General features: G+C 44.4%; 34 pseudogenes; 31 read left to right on the top strand and 3 right to left on the bottom strand.

Moving 5' to 3' along the window:
* The first annotated feature begins 506 nt into the window (after nt 1-506).
* Nucleotides 507-624, top strand: LOC148267756 (5S ribosomal RNA; annotated as a pseudogene).
* A 348-nt stretch (nt 625-972) lies between these two features.
* LOC148267755 (5S ribosomal RNA) lies at nt 973-1,091 on the top strand (annotated as a pseudogene).
* Nucleotides 1,092-1,441: 350 nt separating this feature from the next.
* LOC148267754 (5S ribosomal RNA) lies at nt 1,442-1,560 on the top strand (annotated as a pseudogene).
* A 346-nt stretch (nt 1,561-1,906) lies between these two features.
* On the top strand, nt 1,907-2,025 carry LOC148267753 (5S ribosomal RNA; annotated as a pseudogene).
* Nucleotides 2,026-2,371: 346 nt separating this feature from the next.
* Nucleotides 2,372-2,490, top strand: LOC148267752 (5S ribosomal RNA; annotated as a pseudogene).
* Nucleotides 2,491-3,302: 812 nt separating this feature from the next.
* LOC148267751 (5S ribosomal RNA) lies at nt 3,303-3,421 on the top strand (annotated as a pseudogene).
* A 348-nt stretch (nt 3,422-3,769) lies between these two features.
* LOC148267750 (5S ribosomal RNA) lies at nt 3,770-3,888 on the top strand (annotated as a pseudogene).
* An 809-nt stretch (nt 3,889-4,697) lies between these two features.
* Nucleotides 4,698-4,816, top strand: LOC148267749 (5S ribosomal RNA; annotated as a pseudogene).
* Nucleotides 4,817-5,088: 272 nt separating this feature from the next.
* Nucleotides 5,089-5,207, top strand: LOC148267748 (5S ribosomal RNA; annotated as a pseudogene).
* Nucleotides 5,208-6,458: 1,251 nt separating this feature from the next.
* Nucleotides 6,459-6,577, top strand: LOC148267747 (5S ribosomal RNA; annotated as a pseudogene).
* Nucleotides 6,578-6,924: 347 nt separating this feature from the next.
* LOC148267746 (5S ribosomal RNA) lies at nt 6,925-7,043 on the top strand (annotated as a pseudogene).
* Nucleotides 7,044-7,389: 346 nt separating this feature from the next.
* LOC148267745 (5S ribosomal RNA) lies at nt 7,390-7,508 on the top strand (annotated as a pseudogene).
* A 762-nt stretch (nt 7,509-8,270) lies between these two features.
* LOC148267744 (5S ribosomal RNA) lies at nt 8,271-8,389 on the top strand (annotated as a pseudogene).
* Nucleotides 8,390-9,164: 775 nt separating this feature from the next.
* LOC148267743 (5S ribosomal RNA) lies at nt 9,165-9,283 on the top strand (annotated as a pseudogene).
* A 347-nt stretch (nt 9,284-9,630) lies between these two features.
* Nucleotides 9,631-9,749, top strand: LOC148267742 (5S ribosomal RNA; annotated as a pseudogene).
* Nucleotides 9,750-11,325: 1,576 nt separating this feature from the next.
* LOC148267741 (5S ribosomal RNA) lies at nt 11,326-11,444 on the top strand (annotated as a pseudogene).
* Nucleotides 11,445-11,784: 340 nt separating this feature from the next.
* LOC148267740 (5S ribosomal RNA) lies at nt 11,785-11,903 on the top strand (annotated as a pseudogene).
* A 1,138-nt stretch (nt 11,904-13,041) lies between these two features.
* Nucleotides 13,042-13,160, top strand: LOC148267739 (5S ribosomal RNA; annotated as a pseudogene).
* A 207-nt stretch (nt 13,161-13,367) lies between these two features.
* On the top strand, nt 13,368-13,486 carry LOC148267738 (5S ribosomal RNA; annotated as a pseudogene).
* Nucleotides 13,487-13,691: 205 nt separating this feature from the next.
* LOC148267737 (5S ribosomal RNA) lies at nt 13,692-13,810 on the top strand (annotated as a pseudogene).
* Nucleotides 13,811-14,008: 198 nt separating this feature from the next.
* Nucleotides 14,009-14,127, top strand: LOC148267736 (5S ribosomal RNA; annotated as a pseudogene).
* A 1,207-nt stretch (nt 14,128-15,334) lies between these two features.
* LOC148267735 (5S ribosomal RNA) lies at nt 15,335-15,453 on the bottom strand (annotated as a pseudogene).
* A 1,274-nt stretch (nt 15,454-16,727) lies between these two features.
* On the bottom strand, nt 16,728-16,846 carry LOC148267734 (5S ribosomal RNA; annotated as a pseudogene).
* A 346-nt stretch (nt 16,847-17,192) lies between these two features.
* On the bottom strand, nt 17,193-17,311 carry LOC148267733 (5S ribosomal RNA; annotated as a pseudogene).
* A 770-nt stretch (nt 17,312-18,081) lies between these two features.
* LOC148267732 (5S ribosomal RNA) lies at nt 18,082-18,200 on the top strand (annotated as a pseudogene).
* A 205-nt stretch (nt 18,201-18,405) lies between these two features.
* Nucleotides 18,406-18,524, top strand: LOC148267731 (5S ribosomal RNA; annotated as a pseudogene).
* A 204-nt stretch (nt 18,525-18,728) lies between these two features.
* Nucleotides 18,729-18,847, top strand: LOC148267730 (5S ribosomal RNA; annotated as a pseudogene).
* Nucleotides 18,848-19,057: 210 nt separating this feature from the next.
* Nucleotides 19,058-19,176, top strand: LOC148267729 (5S ribosomal RNA; annotated as a pseudogene).
* A 205-nt stretch (nt 19,177-19,381) lies between these two features.
* On the top strand, nt 19,382-19,500 carry LOC148267728 (5S ribosomal RNA; annotated as a pseudogene).
* A 206-nt stretch (nt 19,501-19,706) lies between these two features.
* On the top strand, nt 19,707-19,825 carry LOC148267727 (5S ribosomal RNA; annotated as a pseudogene).
* Nucleotides 19,826-20,344: 519 nt separating this feature from the next.
* LOC148267726 (5S ribosomal RNA) lies at nt 20,345-20,463 on the top strand (annotated as a pseudogene).
* Nucleotides 20,464-20,968: 505 nt separating this feature from the next.
* Nucleotides 20,969-21,087, top strand: LOC148267725 (5S ribosomal RNA; annotated as a pseudogene).
* An 842-nt stretch (nt 21,088-21,929) lies between these two features.
* LOC148267724 (5S ribosomal RNA) lies at nt 21,930-22,048 on the top strand (annotated as a pseudogene).
* A 206-nt stretch (nt 22,049-22,254) lies between these two features.
* Nucleotides 22,255-22,373, top strand: LOC148267723 (5S ribosomal RNA; annotated as a pseudogene).
* The last annotated feature ends 428 nt before the right edge of the window (nt 22,374-22,801 follow it).

Raw genomic sequence — 22,801 nt, 5'->3', positions numbered from 1 at the left:
TGTGCATTCATTTCATCTGGGCATGAGTCGAGCCCCTGTGGCATTTCGCTTGATATTCATTTCATCTGAACTCCGCAGTTAAGCTTTTTTGGGCAAGAGTAATACTAGGATGGGTGACTTCCTGAGAAGTACTCGTGTTGTAATTTTCTTTTTGTAGATGGGGCGTTAAATGTTGCGCTTGGTGTCAGGGCGGGACTAGAGCGATAATCCGTCGGTTCATTCGCAAACGTGAGTCACAGTGCCGGGGCATTTTGCTTAATATTATTCGTGCATTCAATTATAGCCCACCACGTGAAAAGATTATTATTACGAGCATCTTACATAGTAGAATAACAAAAAAAAGGTGCAGCGGGTGTTCCGTTCATATAGACATGAGTCGAGGCGCTGGGGCATTTCGCTTGATATTAGAACTAGAAGTAGAGGTGAGTTGCGCGCACAGCGAAACAAATGACGGGAAGGGAGAGGGAAGGAGAAGGGATATATGTCTTTGCGGTCCAAATTAGAAGGGATGCAATCATACCAGCACTAGTTCACTGGATCCATCAGAACTTTGCAGTTAAGCGTGCTTGGGCGAGAGCAGTACTATGATGGGTGACCTCTTGGGAAGCACTTGTGTTGCACCCTTCTTTTTGCAGATGGGGCATTAAATGTTACATGGGACTGAAGTGACGATCTACCGGTTCATTCACAAACTTGAGTCACGATGCCGGGGCATTTTGCTTAATACTTTTCATGCATTCAATTAAAGCCCATCACGTGATGAGAGTGTCATTGTGAGCATCTTAAATAGTAGAAAAATAAAAAATGAGGTGCGGCGGGCGATCCATTCATATGGGCATGAGTCAAGGTGTTAGGATATTTCACTCTATATTAGAACTAGAAATAGAGGTGAGTTGCGCACACAGCGAAACAAATAACAGGAAGGGAGAGGGAAGGAGAAGTGGTATATGTATTTGCGGCGCAAACAAGATAGGGTGCGATCATACCTGCACTAATTCACCGGATCCCATCAAAACTCTACAGTTATGCGTGTTTGGGTGAGAGTAGTACTAGGATGGGTGATCTCCTAGGAAGCCCTCATGTTGCACCCTTCTTTTTGCAGACGGGGCATTAAATGTTACGCGGGACTGGAGCGACGGTCCGCCTGTTCATTCGCAAACGTGAGTCATGGTGCCAGGGCATTTTGCTTAATAATTTTTACGCATTCAATTAAAATCCATCACGTGATAAGAGTGTCATTGCGAGCACCTTACATAATAGAACAACGAAAAATGAGGTGCGGTGGGCAATCCATTCATATAGGCGTGAGTCGAGGCACTAGAGCATTTCGCTTGATATTAGAACTAGAAGTAAATGTGAGGTGTACGCGCACAGTGAAACAAATGATGGGACGGGGGAGGGAAGGAGAAGAGGTATATGTATTTTTTGCGCAAGCTAGAACAGGTGTGATAATACCAGCATTAATTCACTAGATCCCATTAGAACTTTGTAGGCAAGCGTGCTTGGGCAAGAGTAGTTCTAAGATGGGTGACTTCCTAGGAAGTTCTCGTGTTGCACCCATCTTTTTAAAGACGGGGTGTTAAATATTACGCGGGGTAAGATCGATGGTCCGCCGTTTCATTCGCAAACGTGAATCATGATGCCAGGGCATTTTGCTTAATATTTTTCGTGCATTCAATTAAAGCCTATCACGTGATAAGAGTTTTATTATGAGTATCTTACATAATAGAACAACAAAAACAAAGGTACGACGTGCGTTCCGTTCATATAGGCATGAGTCAAGACGTTAGCATTTCGCTTGATATTAGAACTAGAAGCAGAGGCGAGGTGTGCGCAAAGTGAAACAAATGACAGGAGGGGAGACAGAAGTAGAAGGGGTATATGTATTTGTGGCGCAAACTAGAACGAGTGTGATCATACGAGCACTAGTTCACCGAATCCCATTAGAACTCCGCAGTCAAGCGTGTTTGGGCGAGAGTAGTACTAGGATGGATGACCTCCTGGGAAATCTTCGTGTTGCACTCTTCTTTTTGCAGACAGGCATTAAACGTTACGCAGGACTTAAGCGACGGTCGACCAGTTCATTCGCAAACGTGAGTCACAACGCTGGGGCATTTTGCTTAATATTTTTTACGTATTGAATTAAAGTCCATCTCGTGATAAGAGTGTCATTGTGAGTATCTTAAATAAAAAACAATGAAAAACGAGGTGCGGCGGGCGATCCGTTCATATGGGCATGAGTCGAGGTGCTGGGGCATTTCACTTGATATTAGAACTAGTAGCAAAGGTGAGGTGTGCGCACAGTGAAACAAATGATGGGAGGGGAATGGGAAGGAGAAGGCGAATATTTATTTGCAGCACAAATAGAAAAGGGTGCGATCATACCAGCACTACTTCATCGGATCCCATTAGAACTTTGCAGCTAAGCGTGCTTGGGCGCGAGTAGTATTAGGATGGGTGACCTCCTAGGAAGTTCTCGTTTTGCAACCTTCTTTTTGCAGATGGAGCGTTAACATTACGCAGGACAGGAGCAACGGTCCACCGATTCATACACAAACGTGAGTCATAGTACCGAGGCATTTTGCTTAATGTTTTTCATGCATTCAATTAAAGTCCATCACGTGATGAGAGTGTCATTGCGAGAATTTTAAATAGTAGAACAACGAAAAATAAGGCACGGTGGGCCATCCGTTCATATGGGCATGAGTCGAGGCGCTGGGGCATTCCGGTTGATATTAGAACTAGAAGTAGAGGTGAGGTGCGCGCTCATAGAAAAAAATGACGGGAGGGGAGAGTGAAGGAGAAGGGGTATATGTATTTGCAGTGCAAACCAGAATGGGTGCAATCATACCAGCACTAGTTTACTGGATCCCATCATAACTCCACAGTTAAGCATGGTTGAGCGAGTGTAGTACTAGGATGGGTGACCTCTGAGGAAGTCTTCGTGTTGCACCCTTCATTTTACAGATGGGGCAAAACGTTACATGGGACCGGAGCGATAGTCCACCAGTTCAATCACAAACGTGAGCCACGGTGTCGGGGCATTTTACATAATATTTTTTGCGTATTCAATTAAAACCCATCACGTGATCAAAGTGTCGTTGCGAGCATCTTAAAAAGTATAACAGCAAAAAATGAGGTGCAACGGGTGATCCGTTTATATGGGCATGAGTCGAGGCACCGGGGCATTTCGGTTGACATTAAAACTACAAGTAGAGGTGAGGTGCACGCTCAGAGAAAAAAATGACGAAGGAGGAGAGTGAAAGAGAAGTGGTATATCTATTTACGGTAGAAACCAGAACGAGTGCGAGCATACTAGCACTAGTTCATCGGATCCCACCAAAACTCCGCAGTTAAGCGTGCTTGGGTGAGTGTAGTACTAGGATGGGTGACCTCTTAGGAAGTTTTCATGTTGCACCCTTCATTTTGCAGAAAGGGCATTAAATGTTACGTGGGACTGGAGTGACGGTCCACCGGTTCAATTGCAAACGTGAGTCACGGCGCTGGGGCATTTTGAATAATATTTTTTGTACATTCAATTAAAGCCCATCACGTGATCATAGTGTCATTGCAAGCATCTTAAATAGTAGAACAACAAAAAATGAGGTGCAGGGGGCGATTCGTTCATATGGGTATGAGTCGAGGTGCTGGGGAATTTCGCTTTATATTAGAACTAGAAGCAGAGGTGAGGTGCGCGTACAGAGAAACAAATGAGGGGAGGGGAGAGTGAAGGGAAAAGGGTATATCTATTTACGGCGCAAACTAGAAAAGGTGTGATTATACCAGTACTAGTTCACTCGATTCAATCAGAACTCCGAAGTTAAGCGTGCTTGGACGAGACTAGTACTAGGATGGGTGACCTCTTAGGAAGTCCTTGTGTTGCACCCTTCTTTTTGCAGACGGGGAGTTAAACATTACGCGGGACCGGAGCGATGGTTCGCCAGTTCATTCATAAATGTGAGTCACGGGTTGGTGCATTTTGCTTAATATTTTTTTGCGCATTTAGTTAAAGCCAATCACGTGATAAGAGTGTCATTGTGATCAGCTTAAATAGTAGAATAACAAAAAATGAGGTACGGCGGGCGATCTGTTCATATGGGCATGATTCGAGGCACTGGAGCATTTCGCTTGATATTATAACTAGAAATAGAGGTGAGGTGCGTGTACAAAGAACCAAATGATAGGAGGGGAGTGTGAAGGAGAAGGGGTATAGGTATTTACAACGCATACTAGAACAGATCCGATCATACCAACACTAGTTCACCGGATCCCTTTAGAACTCCGAAGTTAAGCGTGCTTGGGCGAGAGTTGGATGGGTGACCTCTTAGGAAGTCCTAGTGTTGCACCCTTCTTTTTGCAGACAATGCATTAAATGTTATGCGGGACCGGAGCGATGGTCTGCCGGTTCATTCGCAAACATGAGTCACGGTACCGGGACATTTTGCTTAATATTTTTTGCGCATTCAATTAAAGCCCATCACATGATAAGAGTTTCATTGCAAGTATCTCAAATAGTATAATAATGAAAAACGAGTTGCGGCGGGCGATTCGTTCATATGGGCATATGTCAAGGCGTTGGGGCATTTCGCTTGATATTAGAATTAGAAGCAGAGATAAGGTGCGCGCACAGTGAAACAAATAATGGGAGGGGAGAGGGAGGGAGAAGGGGTATATGTATTTGCGGCGCAAACTAGAATGGGTGCGATCATACAAGAACTAGTTCACCGAATCCCATCAGAACTCCGCAGTTAAGACTGTTTGGGCGAGTTTAGTGCTATAATGGGTGACCACTTGAGAAGTCCTCGTGTTGCACCCTTCTTTTTGCAGAAGAGGTGTTAAATATTACACGGGACCAGAGCGATGGTCTGCCGGTTCATTAGCAAAAGTGAGTCACAGTGCCACGGAATTTTGCTTAATTTTTTTGTGAATTCAATTAAAGCCTACCACGTAATAAGAGTGTCATTGTGAGTATCTTAAATAGTAGAACAACAAAAAATGAGGTGAGGTGAGGTGCGCGCACAACAAAATAAATGATGGTAAGGGAGAGGGAAGAGCATGGGCATATGTATTTGCGGTGTAAATAAGAAAGGGTGCGATCATACCAGCAATAATTCACCAGATCTCATCTGAACTCTGCAGTTAAACGTGCTTGGGTGAGAGTAGTTCTAGGATGGGTGATCTCCTAGGATGTTCCCGTGTTGCACCCTTCTTTTTACAGACGGGGTGTTAAACGTTACGCGGGACAAGAGCGACAGTCCACCTGTTCATTCGCAAACGTGAGTCACGGCACTGGGGCATTTTGCTTAATATTTTTTCAACATTCAATTAAAGCCCATCACATGATAAGAGTGTCATTGTGAACATCTTAAATAATAGCACAATAAAAAACGAGGTGCGGCGGGCGATCCATTCATATGGGCATGAGACGAGGCGTCGAGGCATTTCGCTTGATATTAGAACTAGAAGTAGAGGTGAGGTGCACGCACAGTAAAACAAATGACGGGATGGAAGAGGGAAGGAGAAGGGGCATATGTATTTGCGGCGCAAATAAGAAAGGTTGCGATCATACTAGCAATAATTCACCGGATCCATTCAGAACTCCACAGTTATGCGTGTTTGGGCGAGAGTAGTACTAGGATGGTTGACCTCCTGGGAATTCCTCATGTTGCACCCTTCTTTTTACGAATGGGGCATTAAACATCACACAGGACTAGAGTGATGGTCCGCCAGTTCATTCACAAACATGAGTCAAGACGCTATGGCATTTCACTTAATATTTTTTGCGCATTCAATTAAAGTCTATCACGTGATGCGAGTGTCATTGCAAGCATCTTACATAGTAGAAAAATGAAAAATGAGGTGCAGCAGGCATTCGGTTCATATGGGCATGTGTCGAGGTGCTGGGGCATTTCACTTGATACTAAAACTAGAAGCAAAGGTGAAGGGAGAGGGAAGGGGAAGGGGTATATGTATTTGCGGCGCAAACAAGAATTTGTGCGATCATAGCAGCACCAGTTCACCAGATCCCATTAGAACTCCGCTGTTAAGTGTGTTTGGGCAAAAGTAGAACGAGGATGGGTGGTTCCTTGGAAGTCCTCATGTTACACCCTTATTTTTTGCACACGGAGTGTTAAACGCTACGCGGGACCAGAGCGACGGTTTGTCGGTTCATTTGCAAACGTGAGTCACGGCACTGGAGCATTTTGCTTAATATTTTTCACGCATTCAACTAAAGCCAATCATGTCATGAGAGTGTCATTGCAAGCAACTTAAATAGTAGAACAATAAAAAATGAGGTGGGGCGGGCGATCTGTTCATATGGGCGTGAGTCAAGGCACCGGGCATTTCGCTTGATATTATAACTAGAAGTAGAGCTTAGGTGCGTGCACAAAGAAACAAATGACGGGAGGGGAGAGTGAAGGAGAAGGGGTATATGTATTTGTGGCGTAAAATAGAATGGGTGCGATCATACCAGCACTAGTTCACCGAATCCCATCAGAACTCCACAATTAAGCGTGCTTTGGCAAGAGTAGTACTAGGATGGGTGACCTCTTGGGAAGTCCTTATGCTGCACCCTTCTTTTTGCAGACGGAGCGATAACGTTACGCGGGACCAGAGCAACGGTCCACCGATTCATTCACTAACGTGAGTCACAGCGTCGGGACATTTTGCTTAATATTTTTTTCGCGTTCAATTAAAGCCCATCACGTGATAAGAGTGTCATTTAGAGCATCTTACATAATAGAATAATGAAAAACGAGATGGAGAGGGCAATCCATTCATATGGGCATTAGTCGAGGCGTCGGGGCATTTCGCTTGATATTTGAACTATAATAAGAGGTGAGGTATGCACATAGCGAAACAAATGATGGGAGGGGAGAAGGAAGGAGAAGGGGTATATGTCTTTGCGGCGTAAATTAGATCGGTTGAGATCATACCAGTAATAGTTCACCAGATCCCATCAGAACTCTGCAGTTAAGTGTGCTTGGGCGAGAGTAGTACTAGGATAGGTGTCCTCCTTTGAAGTTCTCGTGTTGTACCCTTCTTTTTGAAGACGGGGTGTTAAACATTTTTCAGGACCGGAGTGATGGTCAGCCGGTTCATTCACAAATGTGAGTCATGGCGCCGTTGCATTTTGCTTAATATTTTTTGCGTATTCAATTAAAGCCTATCACCTTATAAGAGTGTCCTTGTGAGCATCTTAAATAGTAGAACGACGAAAAATGAGGTGCAGCACGATCCGTTCATATGGGCATGAGTCGAGGCGTCGAGTCATTTCGCTTAATATTAGAATTTGATGTAGAGGTGAGGTGCACGCACAGCGAAACAAATGACGGGAGGGGAGAAGGAAGGAGAAGGGGCATATGTATTTGCAGTGCAAACTACAATGGGTGCGATCATACCAGCACTAGTTCACCGGATCCCATTGGAACTCCGCAATTAAGCGTGCTTGGGTGAGAGTAGTACTAGGATTGATGATCTGCTGGGAAGTTCTCGTGGTGCACCATTCTTTTTGCATAAGGGGCGTTAAACATTATGCGGGATCAAAGTGACGGTCTGCTGGTTCATTCAAAAACGTTAGTCACAGCGTGAGAGCATTTTGCTTAATATTTTTCGCATATTTAATTAAAGCCTATCACGTAATAAGAATGTAATTACGAGTATCTTAGATAGTGGAACAATGAAAAGTGAGGTGCAACAGGCGATCCGTTCATATAGACATGAGTCGAGGCAGCGGGGCATTTTGCTTGATATTAGAACTAGAAGAAGAAGTGAGGTGCGCGCACAGTGAAACAAATGACAGGAAGGGAGAGGGAAGAAGAAGGGCTGTATGTATATGCGGCGCAAACTAAAACATGTGCGATAACACTCATGCTTGTGCGAGAGTAGTACTAGGATGGGTGATCTCTTGGGAAGTTCTCATGTTGCACCCTTCTTTTTGCAGACGGGGCATTAAACATTACGCAGGACTGGAGCGACGGTCTGCGGGATCATTCGCCGGTGTGAGTCTTAGCGCCATGGCATTTTGCTTAATATTTTTTGTGCATTCATTTATAGTCCACCATGTGATAAGAGTGTCATTATGAGCATCTTAGATAGTAGAATAAAAAAAATGAGGTGCGGCGGACGGTTCATTCATCTGAGCGCAAGTTGAGCTGCCAGAGCATTTCGCTTAATATTAGAGTTAAAAGCAGAGGCGAGGTATGCGCACAGCGAAACAAATGATGGGAGGGGGGAGGAAAAGAGGAATTTGCAGCACGAAATGGAACGAGTGCTATCATACCAGTACTAATCTACCGGATCCCATCAGAACTCTGTAGTTAAACATTTTTGGGTGAGAAAAGTACTAGGATGGGTGACCTCCTAAGAAGTCCTCATGTTGCACCCTTCTTTTTCCAGACGGGGCATTAAATTTTACACGGGACCAGAGCGATGATCCTCGTGTTCATTCGTAAACATGAGTCACGGCGTTGGGACATTTTGCTTAATATTTTTCATGCATACTATTAAATCCCATCACGTGATAAGAGTGTTATTACAAGTATCTTACATAGTAGAACAACAAAAACAGAGGTGTGGCTAGCGATTCGTTAATATGGGTAGGAGTCGAGATGCCAGGGCATTTTACTTGATATTAGAATTAGAAGTAGAGGTTAGGTGTGCACGCACAGCAAAATAAATGATGGGAGGGGGGAGGGAAGGAGAAGGGGCACATGCACTTGTAGTACAAAATGGTACGGGTTCGATAATACCAGCACTAATGCACCAATTCCCATAAGAACTCTGCAGTTAAGTGTCCTTGGGTGAGAGTAGTACTAAGATAGTTGACCTCTTGGAAAGTTCTTGTGTTGCACCTATTTGTGTGCACATGAGAAAATAAACGTTACACGCGGCGTCAAGGCATTTTGCTAAATAATTTTTGTGCATTCATTTATACTCCACCACATTATAAGAGTGTCTTTATGAGTATCTTACATAGTAGAACAATAAAAAAATGAGGTGCGGTAGGTGGTTCGTTCATCTAGGCATGAGTCAAGTCGTCGAGACATTTCGCTTGATATTAGAATTAGAAGCAGAGGTGTGGGGTGCGCGCACAACCAAAAAAATGATGGGAGGGGGAGGGAAGGGCAAGGGGTAGATCTACTTGCAGCGCGAAATGGAACAAGTGCAATCATACCAGAACTAATTCACCAGATCCCATTGGAACTCCACTGTTAAGTGTTTTTGGGTGAGAGTAGTACTAGGATGAGTGACCTCCTGGGAAGTTCTCGTGTTGCACCATTCTTTTCGCAGACGAGGCATTAAACGTTACGCAGGACCGGGGCGACAGTCTACGGTTCATTCGCAAACATGAGTTACGACGCCAGAGCATTTTGCTTAATATTTTTTGCACATTCAATTAAATCCCATCACGTTATAAGAGTGTTATTGCAAGTATCTTATATAGTAGAACAATGAAAACAAAAGTGCGGCGGGTGATCCTTTCATCTAAGCATGAGTTGAGGCACCGGGGCATTTTGCTTGATATTAGAACTAGAAGCAGTGGTGAGGTCTGCGCGCACAGCGAAGCAAATGACGGGAGGGGGGAGGGAAGGAGAAGGGATATATATTTGCAGCGCAAAATGGAACTGGTGCGATCATACTAGCACTAATTCACCGGATCCCATCAGAACTCCGTAGTTAAGCATGTTTTGGTGAGAGTAGTACAAGGATGGGTGACCTCCTAGGAAGTCCTCGTGTTGCACCCTTCTTTTTGCAGATGGGGCGTTAAATGTTACGCGGGACTGGAGCGACGGTCAGCCGGTTCATTTACAAACATGTGTCACGGTGCCGGGGCATTTTGTTTAATGTTTTTCATGCATTCAATTAAAGTCCATCACGTGATAAGAGTATTATTATGAGTATCTTACATAGTAAAACAACAAAAATAGAGGTGCATCGGGTGATCCGTTCCTATGGGCATGAGTCGAGGCACCGGAGCATTTCTCTTGAATTAGAACTAGAAGCAGAGGTGAGGTGTACGCGTACAATGAAAAAAATGACTAGAGGGGGCAGGGAAGGAGAAAGAGCACATGCATTTGTAGTGGGGAATGGGACGAGTGTGGGACCAGAACGACATTCTGCTGGCTCGCAAACATGAGTCATGACGCCAGGGCATTTTGCTTAATTTTTTTCGTGCATTCAATTAAAGCCAATCACGTGATAAAAGTGTTATTATGAGTATCTTACATAGTAGAACAATGAAAACAGAGGCGTGGCGGGCGATCCTTTTATATGGGCATGGGTCGAGGTGTCAGTGCATTTTTTTTTTAATATTAGAACTAGAAGCAGAAGTGCAGTGTGCACGCACAATGAAATAAATGACGGGAGGGGGGCGAGAAGGAGAAAGAATATATATATTTGCAGCGTAAATTAGAATAGGTTTGATCATACCAACATTAATTCACTGGATCCCATCCCAATTTCACAGTTAAGCGTGCTTGGGCGAGAGTAGTAATAGGATGGGTGACCTCTTAGGAAGTCCTCGTGTTGCACCATTCTTTTCACATACGAGACTTTACATATTACGCAGGACCAGAGCGAAAGTTCACCGGTTTGTTCGCAAATGTGAGTCACGGCACCGTTGCATTTTGCTAAATATTATTCGTGTATTCAATTATAGCCCACCACGTGATAAGAGTGTTATTACGAGTATCTTACATAGTTGAACAATGAAAAGAGAGGTGCGACGAGCAATCTATTCATTTGGGAGTGGCCAGGGCATTTTGCAGGATATTAAAACTAGAAACAGATGTGAGGTGTGCGTGTTCAGTGATACAAATGATCGGAGGGGGGGGGGGAAGGCGAAGGGGTAAATGCATTTATAACGGGGAATGGGACGGGTGCGATCAGTCTAGCACTAATGCACTGAATCCCATAAGAACTCTGCAGTTAAGTGTCATTAGAATCCCACTGAATCCTCATGTTGCACCCATCCTTTTTCGAATGGAGTGTTAAGTATTACGCACGATCAGAGACGCAGTCCACAGGTTCATTCGCTAGTGTAAGTCTCGGTGCCATGGCATTTTTATTAATATTTTTTGTGCATTCATTTATAGTCCACCACGTGATAAGAGTGTCATTACGAGTAGCTTACAAAGTAGAATAATAAAAAACGAGGTGTGGCAGACGGTCCGTTCATCTGGGCGTGAGTCGAGCTGCCGGGGTATTTCGTTTGATATTAGAATTGGAAGCAGAGGTGCAAGGTGTGCGCACAGCAAAAAAAATGATGGAAGGGGGGAGGAAAAGAACAGGGGTATATCTATTTGCAGCGCGAAATTGAATGAGTGTGATCATACCAGCACTAATTCACCGGATCCCATCAGAACTCCGCAGTTAAGCATTTTTGGGCAAGAGTAGAAATAGGATGGGTGACCTCTTGAGAAGTCCTTGTGTTGCACCCTTTTTTTTTCAGATGGGGCGTTAAACGTTACGCAGGACCGGAGCGACGGTCCGCCAGTTCATTCGCAAACGTGTCGGGGCATTTTGCTTAAAATTTTTCGTGCATTTAATTAAAGCCCATCATGGGATAAGAGTGTTATTACGAGTATCTTACATAGTAGAATAATGAAAATAGTGGTGTAGCAAGCGATCCGTTCATATGGGCATGAGTCGAGGTACCAAAGCATTTCACTTGATATTAGAACTAGAAGCAGAGATAAAGTATGCGCGCACAGCGAAACAAATGACGAGAGAGGGGAGGGAAAGAGATGGGGCATATGCACTTGTAGCGCGGAACTGGACGGGTGCGATAATACCAGCACTAATGCACTGAATCCCATAAGAACTCTGCAGTTAAGTGTCCTTGGGTGAGAGTAGTACTAAGATGGTTGACCTCTTGGAAAGTCCTCGTGTTGCACCTGTTTCTGTGCACATGAGGAAATAAACATTACGCACGACCGGAACAACAGTCTGTCAGGTCATTTCCAAACGTGAGTTGTGGTGCTAGGGCATTTTGTTTAATATTTTTCGTGCATTCATTTATATTCCACCACGTGATAAGAGTGTCCTTACAAGAATCTTCCATAGCAGAACTACAAATAATGAGGGGCAACAGGTGGTCCGTTCATCTGGGCGTGAATCGAGCAACCGGGGCATTTCGCTTGATATTAGAATTAGAAGAAGAGGTGCAGGGGCGCACAGCGAGAAAAATGACAAAGGGGGGGAGGAAAGGAGAAGGGGTATATCTATTTGTAGCACGAAATGGAACAAGTGCAATCATACTAGCACTAATTCGTCGGATCCCATCAAAACTCCGTAGTTAAGCATTTTTGGGAGAGAGTAGTACTTGGATGGGTGACCTCCTGGGAAGTCCTCGTGTTGCATCCTTCTTTTTACAGACGGGGCATTAAACATTATGTGGGATCAGAGCGACGATCTGCTGGTTCATTCGTAAATGTGAGTCATGGCGCCGGGGCATTTTGCTTAATATTTTTCGTGCATTCAATTAAAGCCCATCACGTGATAAGAGTGTTATTACGAGTATCTTACATAGTATAACAATGAAAATAGAAGTGTGGCGGGCGATCCATTTATATGGGCAAGAGTCGAGGCATCGGAGCATTTTGCTTGATATTAGAACTAGAAGCAAAGGTGAAGTGTGCGCGTACAACGAAACAAATGACAGGAGGAGGGAGGAAAGGAGAAAGGGCACATGAATTTGTAGCATGAAATGGGACGGGTGCGATTAGACCAGCACTAATGCACCGAATCCCATAAGAACTATGCAGTTAATCCTTTGGTGAGAGTAGTACTAAGATGGCTAACTTCTTGGAAAGTCTTCGTGTTACACTTGTTTTTTTTCACACGACACAATAAACATTGCGTGCGACTGGAGCTTTGGTCCGCTGGTTTATTCGCAAATGTGAGTCAAGGCGCCGGGACCTTTTACTTGATATTAAAACGAGAAGCAAAGGTGCAGTGTGCACGCACAAGGAAACAAATGATGGGAGGGGGGAGGGAAGGAGAATGAGTGTATGTATTTCTAGCGCGGAATGAAACGAGTGCGATCATACCAGCACTAATGCACCGAATCCCATTAGAACTCCATAGTGAAGTGTGCTTGGGTGAGAGTAGTACTAAGATGGGTGACCTCCTGGGAAGTTTTCGTGTTGCACCTATTTTTTTTGCAGATGGGGCGTTCGACGTTGCACGTGACTGGAACTACGGTCTACTGGTTTATTCGCAAATGTGAGTCAAGACACCTGGGCATTTTACTTGATATTAGAACAAAAAGCAGAGGTATAGTGTGCACGCACAAGGAAACAAATGACGGGAAAAGGGAGGGAAGGAGAAATAGTGTATGTATTTGCAGCACGGAATGAAACAGGTGCAATTATACCAGCACTAATGCATCGGATCCCATCAGAACTCCATAGTTAAGTGTGTTTGGGAGAGAGTAGTACTAGGATGGGTTACCTCATGGGAAGTCCTCGTGTTGACCCATTTTTTTGCAGATGGGGCGTTCGACGTTTCGCGCGACTGGAACTATGGTATGTTGGTTTATTCCCAAATGTGAGTTAAGGCACTGGAGAATTTTACTTGATATTAGAACAAGAAGCAGAGGTGCAGTGTGCACGCACAAGGAAACAAAATGACAGGAGGGGGAGGAAAAGAGAAGGAGTGTATATATTTGCAGCGCAGAATGAAACGGGTGCGATCATACTAGCACTAATGCACTGGATCCAAATAGAACTTTGTAGTTAAGTGTGTTTGGGCGAGAGTAGTACTAGGATGGGTGACCTCCTGAGAAGTCCTTGTGTTGCACCAATTTTTTTGTAGATAAGGCGTTCGATGTTACGCGTGATAGGAACTATGGTCCATTGGTTTATTCGCATATATGAGTCAAGGCACCAGGACATTTTACTTGATATGGGAACAAGAAGAAGAGGTGCAGTGTGCACACAAAGGAAACTAATGAGGGCGGGGGGGAGGAGAAGCAGTGTATGTATTTGCAGCAAAATTAAAGGGGTGCGATCATACCATCACTAATGCACTAGATCCAATCAAAACTCCACAGTTAAGTGTGCTTGGGCGAGAGTAGTACTTGAATGGGTGACCTCCTTGGAAGTTCGCGTGTTACACTCATTTTTTTACAGATGGGGCATTCAACGTTACGCGCGACTAGAACTATGGTCCACTTGTTTATTTGTAAATGTGAGTCAAGGCACCGGGGTATTTTACTTGATATTAGACTGAGAAGTAGAGATGCAATGTGCACACACAAGGAAATAAATGACGAGAGGGGGGAGGGAAGGAGAAGGAGTATATGTATTTGCCGCACGAAATTAAGTGAGTGCGATCATACCATCACTAATGCACCGGATCCCATTAAAACTCTGCAGTTTAGTGTGCTTGGGCGAGAGTAGTACTAGGATTAATGACCTCCTGGGAAGTCTTCCTGGTGCACTGATTTTTTTGTAGATGGGGCGTTCAATGTTACGCGCGACTAGAACTATGGTCCACTGGTTTACTCGCAAATGTTAGTCAAGGTGCCAGGGTATTTTACCTGATGTGGGAACGAGAAGGAGAGGTAAAGTGTGCATGCACAAAGAAATAAATGACGGGAGGGGACGGGGGAAAGAGAAGGAGTGTATCTATTTGCAGCGCAAAATTAAAGGGGTGCAATCATACCAGCACTAATGCACTGGATCAAATCAGAACTCCGTAGTTAAGTGTGCTTGGGCGAGTATCACGTGATGGGCTTTAATTGAATGCGAAAAAAATATTAAGCAAAATGTCCTAGTGCCGTGATTCATGTTTGCGAATTAACTGGCGGACCGTTGCTTCAGTCCCGCATAATGTTTAATGCCCTGTTTGCAAAAAGAATGGTACAACACGAGGCCTTCCCAAGAGGTCACCCATCCTAGCACTACTCTCGCCAAAGTACGTTTAATTGTAGAGTTCTGATGGGATCCAGTGAACTAGTGCTGGTATAATCGCACTCGTTCTAGTTCGCGCCATAAATACATATACCCCTTCTCCTTCACTCTCCCCTCTCGTCATTTGTTACACTGTGCCCGCACCTCACATCTTCATCTAGCTCTTATATCAAGCGAAATGCTCCAGCACCTCGACTCATGCAAATATGAACGGATCACCCGCCGCATCTCGTTTTTTGTTGTTCTACTATTTATGATGCTCACAATGACACTCTTATCACGTGATGGGCTTTAATTGAATGCTGGAAAAATATTAAGCAAAATACCGTAATGTCGTGCCTCACATTTGCAAATGAATCGGCATACCATCGCTACAGTCCCGTTGAATGTTTAATGCGCCGTTTGCAAAAAGAAAGGTGTAACACGAGAACTTCCCAGGAGATCACCCATCCTAGTACTACTCTCACCCAAGCATGCTTAACTGCGAAGTTCTGATGGGTTCCAGTGAACTAGTGCTGCTATGATCGCACCCATTCAAGTTTGTGCCGCAAATACATATATCCCTTCTCCTTCCCTCTCCCCTCCCATCATTTGTTTCACTGTAAGCGCACCTCACCTCTCCTTCTAGTTCTAATATCAAGCAAAATGCCCCAAAGTTTCGACTCATGTATGAACGGATCGCCCACCACACCTCGTTTTTTGTTGTTATACTATTTACAAAGCTCGCAATGACACTCTTATTACGTGGTGGGCATTAATTAAATGCACAAAAAAATTAAGGAAAATGGCCCGGCACTGTGACTCACGTTTGTGAATGAACCGACAGACCATCACTCCAGTCCCGTGTAATATTTAACACCTCGTCTACAAAAAGAAGGGTGCAACACGAGGACTTATCAAGAGATCACCCATTATAGTACTAAACTCGCACAAGCACGCTTAACTGCAGAGTTCTGATGGGATCCGGCGAACTAGTGGTTGTATGATCACACCCATTTTAGTTTGCACCATAAGTACATATACCCTTTCTCCTTCCCTCTCCCCTCCCATTATTTGTTTCGCAGTGCGTGCATCTCATCTCTGCTTCTAATTATAATATCAAGAGAAATGCCCCGGCACCTCGACTCATGCCCATATGAACGAATCGCCTGCTGCACCCTATTTTTTGTTGTTCTACTATTTAAGATGCTCGCAATGATACTCTTATCACGTGATGGGCTTTAATTGAATGCACAAAAAATATTAAGCAAAATGCCCCGACGCCGTTACTCACGTTTGCGATTGAACAGGTGGACCATCACTCCGGTTCTGCATAACGTTTAACGCCCCGTCTGAAAAATAAAGAGTGCAACACGAAGACTTCCTAGGAGGTCACCCATCCTAGTACTAAACTCGCACAAGCACGTTTAACTGCGAAGTTCTGAAGGGATCCAGTGAACTATTGCTGGTATGATCCCAGCCGTTTTAGTTTCCGCCACAAATACATATACCCCTTCTCCTTCACTCTCCCCTCCCGTCATTTGTTTCTCTGAGCGCGTACCTCACTTCTACTTCTAGTTCTAATAAGAGAACTGCCCCAAAGTTTTGACTCATGCCCAAATTAACGGATCGCCCGCCGCACCTCATTTTTTATTGTTATACTATTTAGGATGCTCGCAATGCCACTCTTATTACGTGATGGGCTTTAATTGAATGCACAAAAAATATTATGTAAAAGGCCCCGGTGCCATGACTCACGTTTGCGATTGAACCGGTGGACCGTCGCTCCGGTCCTGCGTAACGTTTAACGTCTCATCTGCAAAATAAAGGGTGCGACACGAAAACTTCATAGGAGGTCACCCATCCTACTACTACACTCGCCCAAGCACGCTTGACTGCGGAGTTCTGATGGGATTCGGTGAAATAGTGCTGGTATGATCGCACCTGTTCTGGTTTACGCTGCAAATACATATACTCATTTTCCTTTATTCTCCCCTCTCGTCATTTTTCTCTGAGCTTGCACCTTACCTCTGCTTCTAGTTCTAATATCAACCGAAATGCTCCGACGCCTCAACTCATGCCCATATGAACGGATCGCCAGCTGCGCCTCCTTTTTCGTTGTTTTACTATTTAAAATTCTCGCAGTGACACTCTCATCACGTGATGGACTTTAATTGAATGCACAAAAAATATTAAGTAAAATGTCCTAGTGTCGTGACTCACGTTTGTGAATGAACCGGTAGACCGTCGCTCTAGTCCCGCGTAACGTTTAACGCTCCGTCTGCAAAAAGAAGGGTGCAAGACGAGAACTTCCCTAGAGATCACCCATCCTAGTACTACTCTCACCCAAGCATGCTTAGCTGCGGAGTTCTAATGGGATCCGGTGAAGTAGTGCTGGTATGATCGCACCCTTTTCTGTTTGCGGTGAAAATAAATATTCGCCTTCTCTTTCTCATTCCCCTTTCGTCATTTGTTTCGCTGTGCACACACCTCATCTCTGCTTCTAGTTCTAATATTAAGTGAAATGCCCCGGTGCTTTGACTCATGTCCATGTGAACAGATCACCTGCCACACCTCATTTTTTGAGGTTATTCTATTTAAGATGCTCGCAATGACACTCTTATCACGAGATGGACTTTAATTGAATGCATAAAAAATATTAAGCAAAATGCCCCGGTGGACCATCGCTCCAGTCCCGTGTAATGTTTAATGCCCTGTCTACAAAAAGTAGGGTACGACACGAAGACTACCCAGGAGGTCACCCATCATAGTACTACTCTCGCCCAAGCACGCTTGACCCCGAAGTTCTGATGGGATATGGTAAATTAGTGCTCGTATGATCGCACTCATTCTAGTTTATGCCACAAATACATATACCCCTTCTACTTCTCTCTCCCCTCCTATCATTTGTTTCTTTTTGCGCGCACCTCGCCTCTGCTTCTAGTTTTAATATTAAGCGAAATGCCCCGGTGCCTCGACTCATGCCCATATGAACGGAACGCCCGCCGCACCTCATTTTTTGTTGTTATACTATGTAAGATGCTCGTAATGAGACTTTTATAACATTGTGGACTATAAATGAATGCACAAAAAATATGAAGTAAAATGCCGTGATGCCGAGACTCATGTTTGCGAATGAACCAGGAGAAAGAGTGTATGTATTTTCAGTGTAGAATGAAACGTGTGCGATCGTACCAGCACTAATACACCAGATCCCATCGAAACTCTGCAATTAAGTGTGTTTGGGCGAGAGTAGTACTAGGATGGGTGACCTCCTAGGAAGTCCTCGTGTTGCACCTTTTTTTTTACAAATGGAGCATTCGACATTGCGCGAGATTGAAACTATCGTCCGCTGGTTTATTCGCAAATGTGAGTCAAGGCACCGAGGTATTTAATTGATATTAGAACGAAAAGCGGAGGTGCATTGTGCACGCACAAGGAAACAAATGACATGAGGGGGGAGGGAAGGAGAAAGAGTGTATGTATTTGCAGCGTGAAATAAAATGGGTGCGATCATACCAGTACTAATGCACCGGATCCCATCAGAACTTCACGGTTAAGTGTGCTTGGGCGAGAGTAGTACTAGGAGGGTTGACCTCCTAGGAAGTTCTCGTGTTGCATCTATTTTTTTACAGATGAGGCGTTCGACTTTACGCACGACTTGAACTATGATCCGTTAGTTTATTCACAAATGTTAGTCAAGGCTTCGAGGCATTTTACTTGATATTAGAACGAGAAGTAGAGGTGCAGTGTGCACGCATAAGGAAACAAATGACGGGAGAGGGTGGAAGGAGAAGGAGTGTATGTATTTGTAGTGCGAAATTAAGCAGGTGCAATCATACCAGCACTAATGCACCAGATCCCATTAGAACTCCGTAGTTAAGTTTGCTTGGGCGATAGTAGTACTAGGATTAGTGACCTCTTGGGAAGTCTTCATGTTGCACCAATTGTTTTGTAGATGGGGGGGCGTTCGACGTTACGAGCGACTAGAACTATGGTCTACTGGTTTATTCGCAAATGTGAGTTAAGACGTTAGGGCATTTTTGTTGATATTAGAACAAAAAGCAGAGGTGCAGTGTGCACGCATAAAGAAACAAATAACGGGAGGGGAGGGAGGAAGGAGAAGGAGTGTATGCAGTTGCAGCGCATAATGTAATGGGTGCGATCATACCAGCACTAATGCATTGGATCCCATCAGAACTCCATAGGTAAGTGCGTTTAGGCGAGAGTAGTACTAGGATGGGTGACCTCTTGGGAAATCCTTGTGTTGCACCCATTTTTTTGTAGATTGGACTTTCGACATTACGCGCGACTGAAACTATGGTATGCTGGTTTATTCAAAAATGTGAGTCAAGGCACCGGGGCATTATAGTTGATATTAGAACGAGAAGAAGATGTGCAGTGTGCACGCACAAGGAAACAAATTATGGGAGGGGGAGGGAAGGAGAAGGAGTGTGTGTATTTGCAGCACGAAATCAAATTGGTGCCATCATACCAGCACCTATGCACTGGATCCCATCAGAACTTCGCAGTTAAGCGTTTTTGGGCGAGAGCAATACTAGGATGGGTGACCTTCTGGGAAGTTCTCGTATTGCACCCATATTTTTTCAAATGGGGCGTTCAATGTTACGCGGGACTAGAACTATGATCCGCTTGTTTATTCGCAAATGTTAGTCAAGGTGCTGGGGCATTTTACTTAATATTATAATGAGAAGCAGAGGGGTAGTTTGCACGCACAAGGAAACAAATGACTGGATGGGGGAGGGAAGGTGAAGGAGTGTATGTATTTGCAGCGCATAATGAAACGGGTGCGATCATACCAGTACTAATGCACCAGATCCCATTAGAACTCCGCAGTTAACTGTGCTTGGGCGAGAGTAGTACTAGGATGGGTGATCTCCTGCGAAGTCTTCGTGTTGCACCCATTTTTTTACAGATGGGGCGTTTGACGTTACACATGAATGGAACTATGGCCTGCTAGTTTATTCGCAAATGTGAGTCAAGGCACCGGGGTATTTTACTTGATATTAGAACGAGAAGCAGAGGTGCAGTATGCACGCACAAGGAAATAAATGATGGGAGTGGGGAGGAAAGTAGAAAGAGTATATATATTTGCAGCACGGAGTGAAATGTGTGCGATCATACCAACACCTATTCACTGGATCCCATTAGAACTCCGAAGTTAAGCATGCTTAGGTGAGAGCAATACTAGGATGGGTGACCTCCTGGGAAGTCCTTGTGTTGCTCCCATATTTTTGCAAATGGGGCGTTCAACTAGAACTATGATCCGCTTGTTTATTCACAAATGTTAGTTAAGGCACCAGGGAATTTTACTTGATATTAGAACGAGAAGTAGAGGGGCAGTGTGTATGCACAAGGAAACAAATTACGGGATGGGGGAGGGAAGGAGAACGAGTGTATGTATTCGCAACGCATAATGAAATGGGTGCGATCATACCAGTACTAATGCACCAGATCCCATCAGAACTCCGCAATTAACTGTACTTAGGCGAGTGAAATACAAGGATGGGTGACCTCTTGTGAAGTTCTCGTGTTGCACCTTTTTTTTGTAGATGGGGCGTTCGATGTTACGCGCGACTAGAACTATGGTCCGCTAGTTTATTCGCAAATGTGAGTCAATGCACTGGGGTATTTTACTTGATATTAGAACGAGAAACAGAGATTCAGTGTGCACGCACAAGGAAGCAAATGACAGGAGGGGGCAGGAAAGTAGAGGGAGTTTATATATTTGAAGCGCATAATGAAACGGGTGCGATCATACCAGTACCTATGCACTGGATCCCATCAGAACTTCGCATTTAAGCGTGCTTGGGTGAGAGCAGTACAAGAATTCTCGTGTTGCACCCATATTTTCGTAGATGGGGCTTTTAACGTTACGCGGGACTGGAACTATGATCCACTTATTTATTCGTAAATGTTAGTAAAGGCACTGAGGCATTTTACTTAATGGAGAAGCAGAGGGGCATTGTGCATGCACAAGGAAACAAATGACGGGAAGGGGGAAGGGAAGGAGAAGGAGTGTATGTATTTGCAACGCGGAATGAAACAGGTGCGATCATACCAGCACTAATGCACCGGATCCCATCAGAACTACGCAGTTAACTATGCATGGACGAGAGTAGTACTAGGATGGGTGACTTCTTGGGAAGTCCTCGTATTGCACCTATTTTTTTGCAGATGGGGTGTTCGACGTTACGTGTGACTGGAACTATGGTCTGCTGGTTTATTCGCAAATGTGCTTAAAGGCATCGGGGTATTTTACTTGATATTAGAACGAGAAACAGAGGTGCAGTGTGCACGCACAAGGAAACAAATGACGTGCTGGGGGGGGAGGAGAAGGAGTGTACGTATTTGCAGCGCAGAATGAAACGGGTGCGATCATACTAGAAATAATGCACCAGATCCCATTAAAACTCCACAGTGAAGTGTGCCTGGGGGAGAGTAGCACTAGGATTTGGTGACCTCCTGGGAAGTCCTCGTGTTGTATCCATTTTTTTACAGATAAGGTGTTCGACATTATGCGGGACTAGAACTATGATCTACTTGTTTATTCGCAAATGTTAGTCAAGGTGCTGGGGTATTTTACTTAATATTAGAACGAAAAGCAGAGGAGCATTGTGGACGCACAAGGAAACAAATGACAGGAGGGGTGAGGGAATGAAAAGGAGTGTATGTATTTGTAGCACGGAATGAGACGTGTGCGATCATACCAACATTAATTCACTGAATCCCATCAAAATTTCGTAGTTAACTGTGCTTGGGCAGAGTAGTACTAGGATGGGGGACCTCCTGGGAAATCCTTGTATTGCACCTATTTTTTTTGCAGATGGGGTGTTCGACGTTACGTGCAACTGGAACTATGGTCCGCTAGTTTATTCGCAAATGTGAGTCAAGGCACTAGGGTATTTTACTTGATATTAGAACGAGAAGCTCACACACAAGGAAATAAATGACGGGAGGGGGGAGGAAAGTAGAAGGAGTATATATATTTGTAGCGTGAAATGAAACGGGTGCGATCATACCAGCACCTGTGCACTAGATCCCATCAGAACTATGCAGTTAAGCGTGCTTGGGCGAGAGTAGTACTCGGATGGGTTACCTCCTGGAGAGTCCTCGTGTTGTACCCCATATTTTTGTAGATGGGGCGTTCCACGTTATGTAGGACTGGAATTATGATCCGCTTGTTTTTTCGAAAATATTAGTCAAAGCGCCGGAGGATTTTACTTGATATTAGAATGAGAAACAGGGTGGCAGTGCGCACGAACAAGGAAACAAATGACGAAAGGGGGAGGGAAGGAGAAGGAGTGTATGTAATTGCAGCGCAGAATGAAATAGGTGCGATCATACCAGCAGTAATGCAACGGATCTCATCAAAACTCTGCAGTTAACTGTGCTTGGGCGAGAGTAGTACTAGGATGGGTGACCTCCTGGGAAGTTCTCGTGTTGCACCCATTTTTTTGTAGATGGGGCATTCAACGTTACGCACAACTTCAACTATGGTCCGTTGGTTTATTCAAAAGTTTTAGTTAAGGCGCCGGAGAATTTTACTTAATATTAGAATGAGAAGTAGAGGTGCAGTGTGCACACGCAAAGAAACAAATGGCGGGAGGGGGAGGGAAGGAGAATGAGTGTATGTATTTGCAGCACGGAATGAAACAGTTACGATCATACTAGCACAAATGCACCAGATCCCATAAGAATTCCGGAGTTAAGTTTGCTTGGGCGAGAGTAGTACTAGGATGGCTGACTTCCTTGGAAGTTCTCGTGTTCCATCCATTCTTTTGCAGATGGGGCATTCGACATTATGCGCGACTGGAACTCTGGTTTGCTAGTTTATTTATAAATGTGAGTCAAGGCGTCGGAGCATTTTACTTGATATT

The sequence above is a fragment of the Carica papaya genome, chromosome 3 (genome assembly GCF_054855325.1).
Source record: "Carica papaya isolate Zhongbai chromosome 3, ASM5485532v1, whole genome shotgun sequence".
Classification (NCBI taxonomy): Eukaryota; Viridiplantae; Streptophyta; class Magnoliopsida; order Brassicales; family Caricaceae; genus Carica; species Carica papaya.
The sequence above is the reverse complement of the archived record's forward strand: the minus strand, read 5'-3'. Positions and strand labels throughout refer to the sequence as shown.